The following is a 12,687-nucleotide window of genomic DNA, read 5'->3' as shown; positions in this document are numbered from 1 at the left end:
AGGTTACATCCAGAAAATGTGGAGAAGATGATGTTCATTAAAATGAATTATAATCAATTCCTCCGCGGAGACATTGACCAGCAGCAATTGCCTCCACAAAGTACACAGGGAGCTGAGATGGTGGATTCCAGTGGGGACGAATTGATAATCTGTGAGGAGGGGGATGTACACGGTGATATATCGGAGGGTGAAGATGAGGTGGACATCTTGCCTCTGTAGAGCCAGTTTGTGCAAGGAGAGATTAATTGCTTCTTTTTTGGGGGGGGTCCAAACCAACCCGTCATATCAGTCACAGTCGTGTGGCAGACCCTGTCACTGAAATGATGGGTTGGTTAAAGTGTGCATGTCCTGTTTTGTTTATACAACATAAGGGTGGGTGGGAGGGCCCAAGGACAATTCCATCTTGCACCTCTTTTTTCTTTTCTTTTTCTTTGCATCATGTGCTGATTGGGGAGGGTTTTTTGGAAGGGACATCCTGCGTGACACTGCAGTGCCACTCCTAGATGGGCCCGGTGTTTGTGTCGGCCACTAGGGTCGCTAATCTTACTCACACAGTCAGCTACCTCATTGCGCCTCTTTTTTTCTTTGCGTCATGTGCTGTTTGGGGAGGGTTTTTTGGAAGGGACATCCTGCGTGACACTGCAGTGCCACTCCTAGATGGGCCCGGTGTTTGTGTCGGCCACTAGGGTCGCTAATCTTACTCACACAGCTACCTCATTGCGCCTCTTTTTTTCTTTGCGTCATGTGCTGTTTGGGGAGGGTTTTTTGGAAGGGACATCCTGCGTGACACTGCAGTGCCACTCCTAGATGGGCCCGGTGTTTGTGTCGGCCACTAGGGTCGCTAATCTTACTCACACAGCTACCTCATTGCGCCTCTTTTTTTCTTTGCGTCATGTGCTGTTTGGGGAGGGTTTTTTGGAAGGGCCATCCTGCGTGACACTGCAGTGCCACTCCTAGATGGGCCCGGTGTTTGTGTCGGCCACTAGGGTCGCTAATCTTACTCACACAGCTACCTCATTGCGCCTCTTTTTTTCTTTGCGTCATGTGCTGTTTGGGGAGGGTTTTTTGGAAGGGACATCCTGCGTGACACTGCAGTGCCACTCCTAGATGGGCCCGGTGTTTGTGTCGGCCACTAGGGTCGCTTATCTTACTCACACAGCGACCTCGGTGCAAATTTTAGGACTAAAAATAATATTGTGAGGTGTGAGGTATTCAGAATAGACTGAAAATGAGTGTAAATTATGGTTTTTGAGGTTAATAATACTTTGGGATCAAAATGACCCCCAAATTCTATGATTTAAGCTGTTTTTTTGTGTTTTTTGAAAAAAACACCCGAATCCAAAACACACCCGAATCCGACAAAAAAAATTCGGTGAGGTTTTGCCAAAACGCGTTCGAACCCAAAACACGGCCGCGGAACCGAACCCAAAACCAAAACACAAAACCCGAAAAATTTCAGGCGCTCATCTCTATAGCTGAGGCCTGAGGTTCGGCACTGCGTGTCCTCTGGTGGCTCATACTGATAGCTGAGGCCTGAGGTGGGGCACTGCGTGTCCTCTGGTGGCTCATACTGATAGCTGAGGCCTGAGGTTGGGTCAGGGGCGGATCCAGGGGGGGGGGGGGCACTCGGGCCCGTGCCCCCCTGTCATTTGTGGCCGTTCTCCCTCCGTCCGTCCATCCCCGCCGCCACCGCACAGGGAGATGACAGGCGCCCGCTGAGATTGTTATACCAGCGGGCGCCCGTCTCCCTGCACAGCGGCAGCCGGAGGCAGGAGCTCAGTACTGAGCTCCAGCTTCCGGCGCTGTCACTGTGCGGCGTGCGCTATGGGGAGACGTCAGTCATGACGTCTCTCTCATAGTGCTGAGGAGAGGACGCCAGAAGGAGGTCTGGAAGCGGGAACGGGGCTCGGTAAGGATGTAGTTTTTTATCATTCTTAGTGCAGCGGGGGCATCTACTGGGGGCAAATTACGGGGGGACATTACTACTGGGGGGGCATCAACAAGGGGCATTACTGCTGGGGGGGCATTACTACTGGGGGCAATATTACTGGGGGGCATCTACTGGGGGCATTACTACTGGGGGGGTCATCTATTGGGGCATTACTACTGGGGGCAGCTACTGGGGGACATTTTTACTGGGGGACATCTACGGGGGGCAAACTACTGGGGGCCATTATTACTGGGGGGCATCTACTGGGGGCAAACTACTGGGGGACATTATTACTGGGGGGCATTATTACTGGGGCCAACTACAAGGGGGCAAACTACTGGGGGTAAGCTACAAGGGGGCAAACTACAAAGGGCTAACTACTGGGGGCATACTGCAGGAGGGCATTGCTACTGGCGGCGTAACTACAGGGGCATTACTACTGGCGGCGTAACTACAGGGGCATTACTACTGGTGGCGTAACTACAGGGGTATTACTACTGGTGGCGTAACTACAGGGGCATTACTACTTGGGGGCTAAATTACAGGGAGGCCAAACTACTGGGGGCATAACTACAGGGGCCAAACTGCTGGGGGATAACTACAGGGGCCAAACTACTGGGGGCATTACTACTGGGGGCTAAACTACAAGGGGGGCATAACTACAGGGGCTAAACTACAATGGGGCAAACTACAGGGGGGCATTACTACTGGTGGCTAAACTACAAGCAGGCAAACTACTGGGGGCATTACTACTGGGAGGCTAAACTAAAGGGGGGGTAAACTACTGGGGTCATAACTGCAGGGGCATTACCACTGGGGGCATTACTACAGGCAACATTACTACTGGGGGCAATACGGGCATTTCATAAGGGGCACCACTACTATGGGGTCTATATAAGGGGCACTACCAGTACAATGGATATTGCATAATGAGCGCTACAACTGTGGGCATTGTATAAGAAGCGCTACTGTGGTGGGCATAATGTGTATTACGGGGTGCTACTACTGTGGGCATTATTACGCTGCCCCCTGCCCCTCACACACTGCCCCCTGTACCCAGCACCTCACACACTGCCCCCTGCACCTTGACCCTCACACGCTGCCCCCTGTCCCTCAAACACTGCCCACTGCACCATGCACCGAAGCCGCACGCAAATGTACTTGCCCCTTCCATGGTGCCCCCCCTATCATTTTCTTCTGGATCCGCCCCTGGGTGGGGTACTGCGTGTCCTCTGGTGGCTCATACTGATAGCTGAGTCCTGAGGTTCGGCACTGCGTGTCCTCTGGTGGCTCATACTGATAGCTGAGGCCTGAGGTGGGGCACTGCGTGTCCTCTTGTGGCTCATACTAATAGCTGAGGCCTGAGGTGGGGCACTGCGTGTCCTCTGGTGGCTCATACTAATAGCTGAGGCCTGAGGTGGGGCACTGCGTGTCCTCTGGTGGCTCATACTGATAGCTGAGGCCTGACGTGGGGCACCGCGTGTCCTCTTGTGGCTCATACTAATAGCTGAGGCCTGAGGTGGGGCACTGCGTGTCCTCTGGTGGCTCATACTGATAGCTGAGGCCTGACGTGGGGCACCGCGTGTCCTCTTGTGGCTCATACTAATAGCTGAGGCCTGAGGGGGGGCACCGCGTGTCCTCTTGTGGCTCATACTAATAGCTGAGGCCTGAGGTGGGGCACCGCGTGTCCTCTTGTGGCTCATACTAATAGCTGAGGCCTGAGGTGGGGCACTGCGTGTCCTCTGGTGGCTCATACTGATAGCTGAGGCCTGACGTGGGGCACCGCGTGTCCTCTATTGGTTCTACCTGCCAACACCAAGCGAAACCTAACCGCATGTAAAGTGCCTTTCATATACTGTATGCTTTGCAGTGAACAGAACTCTAAATTTCTTTCTTTCTGTGAAATATTTGCAATGTTCTCGTTTGTTGGTTATTTTAAAGAGGTGGAGATAAAGGTTAGAACAGAAAAGATTATTTAAGCCATAATAACCCAAAGATTTTCTTTTAGGGTCATATGTATCAAAATTTTATAGAACCAAGTATTGGAGAACCGAGGGGCGAACCAAGGCATGGAAAGAAGGGAAACCTCAGATCTCTTGTGTCTCGGATTTGGCGCATAGCTCTCCCTTCTGGTCACAGCTGCCATTGTAGAATACAGGACACGTGGACATGTTTTACTCGTATTTTGCGCTGCTGAGGTGGGTTAAAGTGTGTTGCTAGGCTGGGTACATACTAGGGGGAGATTTACTAAGCCTTGGAGAGAGATAAAGTGGAGAGAGTGTACCAGGCAATTGGCTCCTAACTGTAATTTTTCAAACACAGCCTGTAACATGGCAGTTAGGATCTGATAGGCTGGTACTTTATCTCTCTCCACGTCTTAGTGCATCTCTCCCTAGGCAATATATTGGCAATTAGAGCAAACGGCCGATATATCACTAGCAGGTCAGCGGGTATGTACATCTGAGATCATTCATAGATATATTGTGCCGCCTGTGCAATTGGCTTTGTGTATGGGTGGTCCACAGGCCATCTGTACACTTGCTGCAGGGGCTGTCATCACATCAGGGTGGGCAAATTTAAATGCCTGCCCAGCTGGGTGCCGATGGGTAAGTGTCAGTGGCGGAACTCCCGGAGGGAATGGAAACATTTGCCCTGGGAGCCAGCTGTCAGACGGGCACAGATAAATCCTTCTATAACTGCTGCTTTTGCTGTGCTGATCAATGCAGTCACTGTCACTTGTAAGCGGCTGCCTGTCTTTACCTTACTGATAGAGGAGCCGGCCACACTGCTGACAGAGGAGCAGCCACGCTGAAGACAAGGTGTGTGTGTGTGTGTGTGTGTGTGTGTGTGTTCTGCAGGGGCCTGGCTGCAGAGAGACAGAAGGAAGCTGGCTGGAGTGACAGAAGGGAGCTGGCTGGGGAGACAGAAGGGAACTGGCTGGAGAGACAGAAGGGGATCTGGCTAGAAAGACAGAAATTGGGTTTGCTGGAGAAACAGAGGGGATCTAGCTAGAGAAACAGAAAGGGAATGGCTGGAAAGACAGAAGTGGATCTGGCTGGAAAGACAGAAGGGGGCTGGCTGGAAAGACAGAAGGGGGCTGGCTGGAGAGACAGAAGGGGGCTGGCTGGAAAGACAGAAGTGGATCTGGCTGGAAAGACAGAAGGGGGCTGGCTGGAGAGACAGAAGGGGGCTGGCTGGAAAGACAGAAGGGGGCTGGCTGGAAAGACAGAAGGGGGCTGGCTGGAGAGACAGAAGGGGGCTGGCTGGAGAGACAGAAAGGGAATCAGGCTGGAGAGACAGAAGAGTGGCTGACTGGAGAGACAGAAAGAGGCTAGCTGGAGAGACAGAAGGGGATCTGGCTTGAGAGACATAAGGGGACTGGCAGGGGAGACAGAATGGGTCTGGCTGGAGAGACAGAAAGGGAGTCAGGCTGGAGAGACAGAAAGGGAGTCAGGCTGGAGAGACAGAAGGGATCTGGCTGAAGAGATAGAAAGGGAGCCAGGCTGGAAAGACTGAAGTGGTCTGGCTGGTGAGACAGAAAGGGAGCCAGGCTGGAAAGACAGAAGAGGGGATGGATAGAGAGACAGAAGGGGATCTGGAAGGAGAGACAGAAGGTGGGATGGATGAAGAGACATGAGAGGGGCTGGCTGGAGAGACAGAAGGAGATCTGGAAGGAGAGACAGAAGGTGAGATGGATGAAGAGACAGAAGAGGGGCTGGCTGGAGAGACAGAAGGGGATCTGGAAGGAGAGACAGAAGGTGGGATGGATGGAGAGACAGAGGGGGGCTGGCTGGAGAGACAGAAGGGGATCTGGAAGGAGAGACGAAAAGTGGGATGGATGAAGAGACAGAAGGGGGGCTGGCTGCAGGGACATAAGGGGATCTGGAAGGAGAGACAGAAGGTGGGATGGATGCAGAGACAGAAGGGGGGCTGGCTGGAGAGACAGAAGGGGATCTGGAAGGAGAGACGGAAGGTGGGATGGATGAAGAGACAGAAGGGGGGCTGGCTGGAGGGACAGAAGGGGATCTGGAAGGAGAGACAGAAGGTGGGATGGATGGAGAGACATAAGGTGGGATGGATGGAGAGACATAAGGGGGGCTGGCTGGAGAGGCAGAAGCTGGGATGGATGAAGAGACAGAAGGGGGCTGGCTGGAGAGACAGAAGCGGATCTGGAAGGAGAAACAGAAGGTGAGATGGATGGAGAGACAGAAGGGGGCTAGCTGGAGAGACAGGAGGGGATCTGGAAGGAGAGACAGAAGGTGGGATGGATGGAGAGACATAAGGGGGGCTGGCTGGAGAGACAGAAGGAGATCTGGAAGGAGAGGCAGAAGCTGGGATGGATGAAGATACAGAAGGGGGACTGGCTGGAGAGACAGAAGTGGATCTGGAAGGAGAAGCAGAAGGTGGGATGGATGGAGAGGCAGAAGGGGGCTAGCTGGAGAGACAGGAGGGGATCTGGAAGGAGAGACAGAAGGTGGGATGGATGGAGAGACAGAAGGGGGATGGCTGGAGAGACAGAAGGGGATCTGGAAGGAGAGACAGAAGGCTGGATGGATGGATGGATGGATGGATGGATGGATGGATGGATGGATGGAGAGACAGAAGGGGGACTGGCTTAAGAGACAGAAGGGAATCTGGGAGGAGAGACAGAAAGGCTAGCTGGAGAGACAGAAGGGGATCTGACTGGAGAGACATAAGGGGGCAGGCAGGAGAGACAGAATGGGTCTGGCTGGAGAGACAGAAAGGGAGCCAGGCTGGAAAGACTGAAGGGGTATAGCTGGAGAGACAGAAGGGCATCTGGAAGGAGAGATAGAAGATGGGTTGGATGGAGACACATAAGGGGGTCTGGCTGGAGAGACAGAAGGGGGTCTGGCTGGAGAGACAGAAGGGGATCTGGAAGGAAGACAGAAGGTGGGTTGGATGGAGAGACAAAAGGGTGGCTGGCTGGAGAGATTGAAGTGGATCTGGAAGGAGAAACAGAAGGTGAGATGGATGAAGAGACAGAAGGGAGGCTGAATGGAGAGACAGAAGTGGATCGGGAAGGAGAGGCAGAAAGTGGGATGGATGGGGAGACAGAAGGGGGGCTGGCTGGAGAGACAGAAGGGCATCTGGAAGGAGAGGCAGACGCTGGGATGGATGAAGAGACAGAAGGCTGGCTAGCTGGAGAGACAGAAGCGGACGTGGAAGGAGAAGCAGTAGGTGAGATGAATGAAGATATAGAAGAAGGGCTGGCTGGAGAGACAGAAGTGGATCTGGAAGGAGATGCAGAAGGTGGGATGGATGGAGAGGCAGAATGGGGGCTAGCTGGAGAGAAAGGAGGGGATCTGGAAGAAGAGACAGAAGGGGGGATGGATGGAGAGACAGAAGGGGGGATGGCTGGAGAGGCAGAAGGGGATCTGGAAGGAGAGACAGAAGGCAGGATGGGTGGATGGAGAGAAAGAAGGGGGACTGGCTTGAGAGACAGAAGGGAATCTGAGAGGAGAGACAGAAGATTGGATGGATGGAGAGACAGAAGGGGATCTGTCAGAAGAGACAGAAAGGCTAGCTGGAGAGACAGAAGGGGATCTGGCTGGAGAGCCAAAAGGGGGCAGGCAGGAGAGACAGAATGGGTCTGGCTGGAGAGACAGAAAGGGAGTCAGGCTGGAGAGACAGAAGGGATCTGGCTGAAGAATAGAAAGGGAGCAAGGCTGGAAAGACTGAAGGCGTCTGTCTGGAGAGACAAAAAGGGAGCCAGGCAAGAGAGACAGAAGGGGGCTGGCTTGAGAGACAGAAGGGGATCTGGAAGGAGAGATAGAAGGTGGGATGGATGGAGACAGGAGGGGGGCTGGCTGGAGAGACAGAAGGGCGGCTGGCTCGAGAGATAGAAGTGGATCTGGAAGGAGAGGCTGAAAGTGGGATGGATAGGGAGACAGAAGGGGGGCTGGCTGGAGAGACAGATGGGGATCTGGAAGGAGAGACAGAAGGTGGGATGGATGGAGAGACAGAAGGGGGGTTGGCTTGAGATACAGAAGGGGATCTGGAAGGAGAGATAGAAGGTGGGATGGATGGAGAGACAGAAGGGGGGCTGGCTTGAGACACAGAAGGGGATCTGGAAGGAGAGACAGAAGGTGGGATGAATGGAGAGACAGAAGGGGGGCTGGCTGGAGAGACATAGGGGATCTGGAAGGAGACACAGAATGTGGGATGAATTGAGAGACAGAAGAGGGGCTGGCTGGAGAGACAGAAGGGGATCTGGAAGGAGAGACAGAAGGTGGGATGGATGGAGAGACAGTAGGGGGGCTGACTGGAGAGATAGAAGTGGATCTGGAAGGAGAGGCAGACGGTGGGATGGATGGAGAGACAGAAGGGGGGCTGGCTGGAGAGACAGAAGCGGACCTGGAAGGAGAAGCAGAAGGTGAGATGGATGAAGATACAGAAGGGGGGCTGGCTGGAGAGACAGAAGTGGATCTGGAAGGAGATGCAGAAGGTGGGATGGATGGAGAGGCAGAAGGGGGGCTAGCTGGAGAGACAGGAGGGGATCTGGAAGGAGAGACAGAAGGTGGGATGGATGGAGAGACAGAAGGGTGATGGCTGGAGAGACAGAAGGGGATCTGGGAGGAGAGACAGAAGGTGGGATGGATGGATGGATGGAGAGACTGAAGGGGCTCTGGCAGAAGGGCTAGCTGGAGAGACAGAAGGAAATCTGGAAAGGGAGACATAACAGGGCTGGCAGGAGAGACAGAATGTGTCTGGCTGGAGAGACAGAAAGGGAGTCAGGCTAGAGAGACAGAAGGGATCAGGCTGAAGAGATAGAAAGGGAGTCAGGCTGGAGAGACTGAAGGGGTCTGGCTGGAGAGACAGAAAGGGAGCCACGCTGGAGAGACAGAAGAGGGACTGGCTGGAGAGACAGAAAGGGGATCTGGGAGGAGAGACAGAAGGTTGGATGGATGGAGACACAGAAGGGGCTCTGGCAGAAGAGACAGAAAAGCTAGCTGGACAGACAGAAGGGGATCTGGCAGAAGAGACAGAAAGGGATCTGGCAGTAGAGACAGAAGGTGGGATGGATGGAACAAGGGGGTCTGCAGTTCAGTTTGTTGGGATGTATGATATATAGATGTGTACTCATACACCTAGCATTTATAGTGTAGTGTACTGTATGTGTCTTAACATTTTGCATCTTATTGGCATAGCAAATGCAGCGTAACATCCCTCACAGAGCACTAGACACTGGGCTCCAGCGGTAACCACACATACAACATACCTCCCAACTGTCCCGATTTTCGCGGGAGAGTCCCATTTTTTGGGGACTGTCCCGCTGTCCCACCCGCAGGCCACAGTGTCCCGCGGTGGTGGGGGGGCAGTTGGGAGGCTCCTGTCACTGCTATTATGCAGCAGTGAATAGACGCTGGAGACGGGAGGAGAGAGGGCATGCCAGCAGCTCAGTGACGGATTCGGCTCATGACCACTCAGTGACGGATTCGGGGGGGAGTGGCGCGCAATCGAGGCACTCCCACGAAGCCACGCCCCTTTGAACAGGCCACATCCCTTTTTCGAAATTGAATGCAGCTGCGCCACGCAGATGTCCCTCTTTCCCTGGCTCAAATGTTGGGTGGTATGATACAATAAAGTCACAGATGAGGCACAACTGGACTTGGCGCAGGGGCTGCATCGTAGCAGTTCTAAGACTCAGCCGAATGTCACACTGTCTAGCAGATATCTGCAGTTGAATCCCCTCCTGAGGCCTGATCACCCATCGAATCCATTGGGCCAGTGCTTAATGTCACGTCTAGCAAAGTTTGAGGATCCGGCAGCTGAGATTTGCCCGAGGAGGTAGCAGGCTGTGGATGAACAAGATGAGGGGGTTGGATATAGTTCCTTCGCATGGGACACGAAGCAATGAAGAACATAATCGGGGTTTGAGAGTCAATAGAAAGTATTTATTATGTGCAGGGCTGAGGTATAGAACTGAGGCTGGAGCACGATGGTTAAGGAACATAATTGCGGAGGTTGTGATTAATGAACTGCGGAACTGTGGATAGTGGTTAAAGACGTGGCTGGAGGCGAAGAACTGTGCACTGTGATTTGAAAGACGAGACTGTAGATGATGAACTGTGGAACTGTGGATGGTGGTTGAAGACGTGGCTGGAGACAAGGACTGTGGACTGTGGTTTGGAAAACGAGGCTGAAGATAATAATCTGCAGGCTGTGGTCAGTGGTACAAAGGCGTGGCTGGTGAAGGAGATCTGTGGAGTGTGGCTTGAAAGACGAGGCAGAAGACCCGGGGCCGACTGTGCCCAAAGAGTCTTACTGGACCGGGTTTTCCAGGAGCGCTTCCACAGGCAGTAGCAGGCTAGAAAAGGCAGGGCTGCAGCAGCAACAGAGAACCAACCAAGCAGGATCAGGAGAAACCAGAATACAGCAGGAATCCTGGGAGCACAGGCTAAAGCACTAACAACAGAGTTGTAACTTGAAGCACTGGTGTCCCTGTCCTAAACCAGCCCCCTTTTATAGGGAGAGCTTACCCTGGATTGGCTGGAAGAAACAGGAAACAGGAACTATGCTTAAAACTTGGTCTCCAACATGGCGGCGCCCAGTAATGCAGACCTTTTTGCAAAGCAACATTGCTCACTGCCCCTGGTCTCCTAGTAACGGCTCAGCAAGAGCGACCCGCTGTAGCGGCGTCCCGCCGCCACGAGCAGACCTCCTCACCACCGCTACTGCTGCCCACGGATCTGGTGCAGCAGCCCACCCCCGCCACTGCCCGCACGTCGCCAAGGAAGCCAGCCCCGCGGCCCCAGCATACCGGTAAGACTGCGGACGCTGACAGTACCCCCCCTTTGCGGGTGGACTCCGGACACCTATATGGTTTAGTTGAAAACTAGGCATGAAATGTCCAAAGAAGTCTTGGAGCATGGACATCCTCTGCATCTACCCAAGATCTCTCCTCTGGCCCATACCCCTTCCAATCAACAAGATACTGGATGCGACCATAACGTTTGCGAGAATCGAGGATCTTGTGAATCTCAAATTCATCTCCATGTGCTGATTGGATCTTGGGTGATTTAGGCAGAGCATCTCTGAACCGATTAAGTACCAATGGTTTTAAGAGAGAAATATGAAATGCATTTGGAATTCTTACCTGCGGAGATAATTTCACTTTGTAAGCCACAGGATTCAACACTTTTTCGATTGGGTAAGGCCCAATAAATCTGGGAGCAAACTTTCTTGTAAGAACCTTTAATCTTAGGTTACGTGTGGAAACCCAAACCCGATCTCCTACCTTAAGGCTTGGTACACCTTTTCATCTCAGATCTGCATAGGTCTTATATCTCTTGGATGTCTTGAGCAAAGTCTTGTGAATTTGTTTCCAGGCTTCAGTAAATTGTCGAAGTGTTGACTCTGCGGCAGGAACCTCGAGCGTAGGCAGAAGTTGGAAGTCAGGAACTCTTGGATGGTAACCATATTTAATGAAGAATGGAGAAGATTTTGTGGCAGAGTGATAAAGATTGTTATGGGCAAATTCTGCGAAAGGGAGGAAGTCCAGCCAGTCGTCCTGTGAGGAGTTTATGAATAAACGCAGAAAAGTCTCCAGATCCTGGTTCACTCTCTCTGTTTGACCATCCGTTTGGGGATGATATCCTGAGAAGTTTAATTTCACGCCAACAGCAGAACATAGGGATCTCCAAAACTTGGCCACAAATTGAGGACCTCTATCAGACACGATTTCCTGTGGTAGACCATGGAGTCGAAAGATCTCTGCTATAAACAATTTTGCCAACTGGGATGCAGATGGAAGATTAGCCAGAGGAACAAAGTGTGCCATTTTAGAGAATCGGTCAACTATGACCCATACGGTGTTCCGCCCACCAGACGTAGGTAAATCTGTAATAAAGTCCATAGAAATATGCGTCCATGGTCTTAGTGGTACCGGCAAAAGATGGAGTAACCCGGCTGGTGGACCTTTGGGACTTTTATGCTGGGCACATTTTGGACAGGCAGCTACGAATTCCTGAACGTCTGTCCTGAGATGAGGCCACCAGTAGGAGCGCTGAATGAATTTAAGTGTTTTATGACCGCCTGCATGGCCCATGAAGGAGGAGGAGTGATCCCATGTAAGAAGTTTTTTACGAAGATTTGGTGCAACGAAGATCTTCCCTGGAGGAGGAAGTGGAGAGGTATTAGTTGCAGAAAAAGAGGTGGATTCCAGGATAAATTGCTCTTTTGAACGGTCAGAGGGTTCTTCTGAACTTAGGGAGCGAGATAATGCATCTGCCTTTTTGTTGAGGGAACCTGGTCGGTAACTGAGTTTAAAATTAAAACGGGTAAAGAAGAGTGCCCATCTTGCTTGGCGTAGGTTTAGACATCGGGCTGACTGTAGATACAGGAGGTTCTTGTGATCCGTGGTCACCGAAATTGGATGCTGAGCTCCCTCCAACCAATACCTCCACTCCTCAAAGGCCAACTTAATTGCCAGTAATTCCTGTTCTCCAATAGTGTAATTCTATTCAGCGGGAGAGAATCTTCGCGAGAAGAACGCACAAGGATGGACCTTCTTGTCCTCGAAGAGCTGGGATAATACTGCTCCTACTCCTACAGTAGAGGCATCAACCTCCACCAAGAACAGACGGCTGAGATCGGGTTGTCGAAGAACTGGAGCAGTCATGAAGGCCTCCTTTAAAGACAAAAAAGCTTCCAAAGCCTCCGGAGACCACTTGGCAGGATCGGCTCCTTTCCTAGTTAATGTGGTTATAGGAGCTATGACAGAAGAATAATTTTGA

Source organism: Pseudophryne corroboree, chromosome 5 (assembly GCF_028390025.1).
Source record: "Pseudophryne corroboree isolate aPseCor3 chromosome 5, aPseCor3.hap2, whole genome shotgun sequence".
In the NCBI taxonomy this organism is placed as follows: Eukaryota; Metazoa; Chordata; class Amphibia; order Anura; family Myobatrachidae; genus Pseudophryne; species Pseudophryne corroboree.
The sequence above is the reverse complement of the archived record's forward strand: the minus strand, read 5'-3'. Positions refer to the sequence as shown.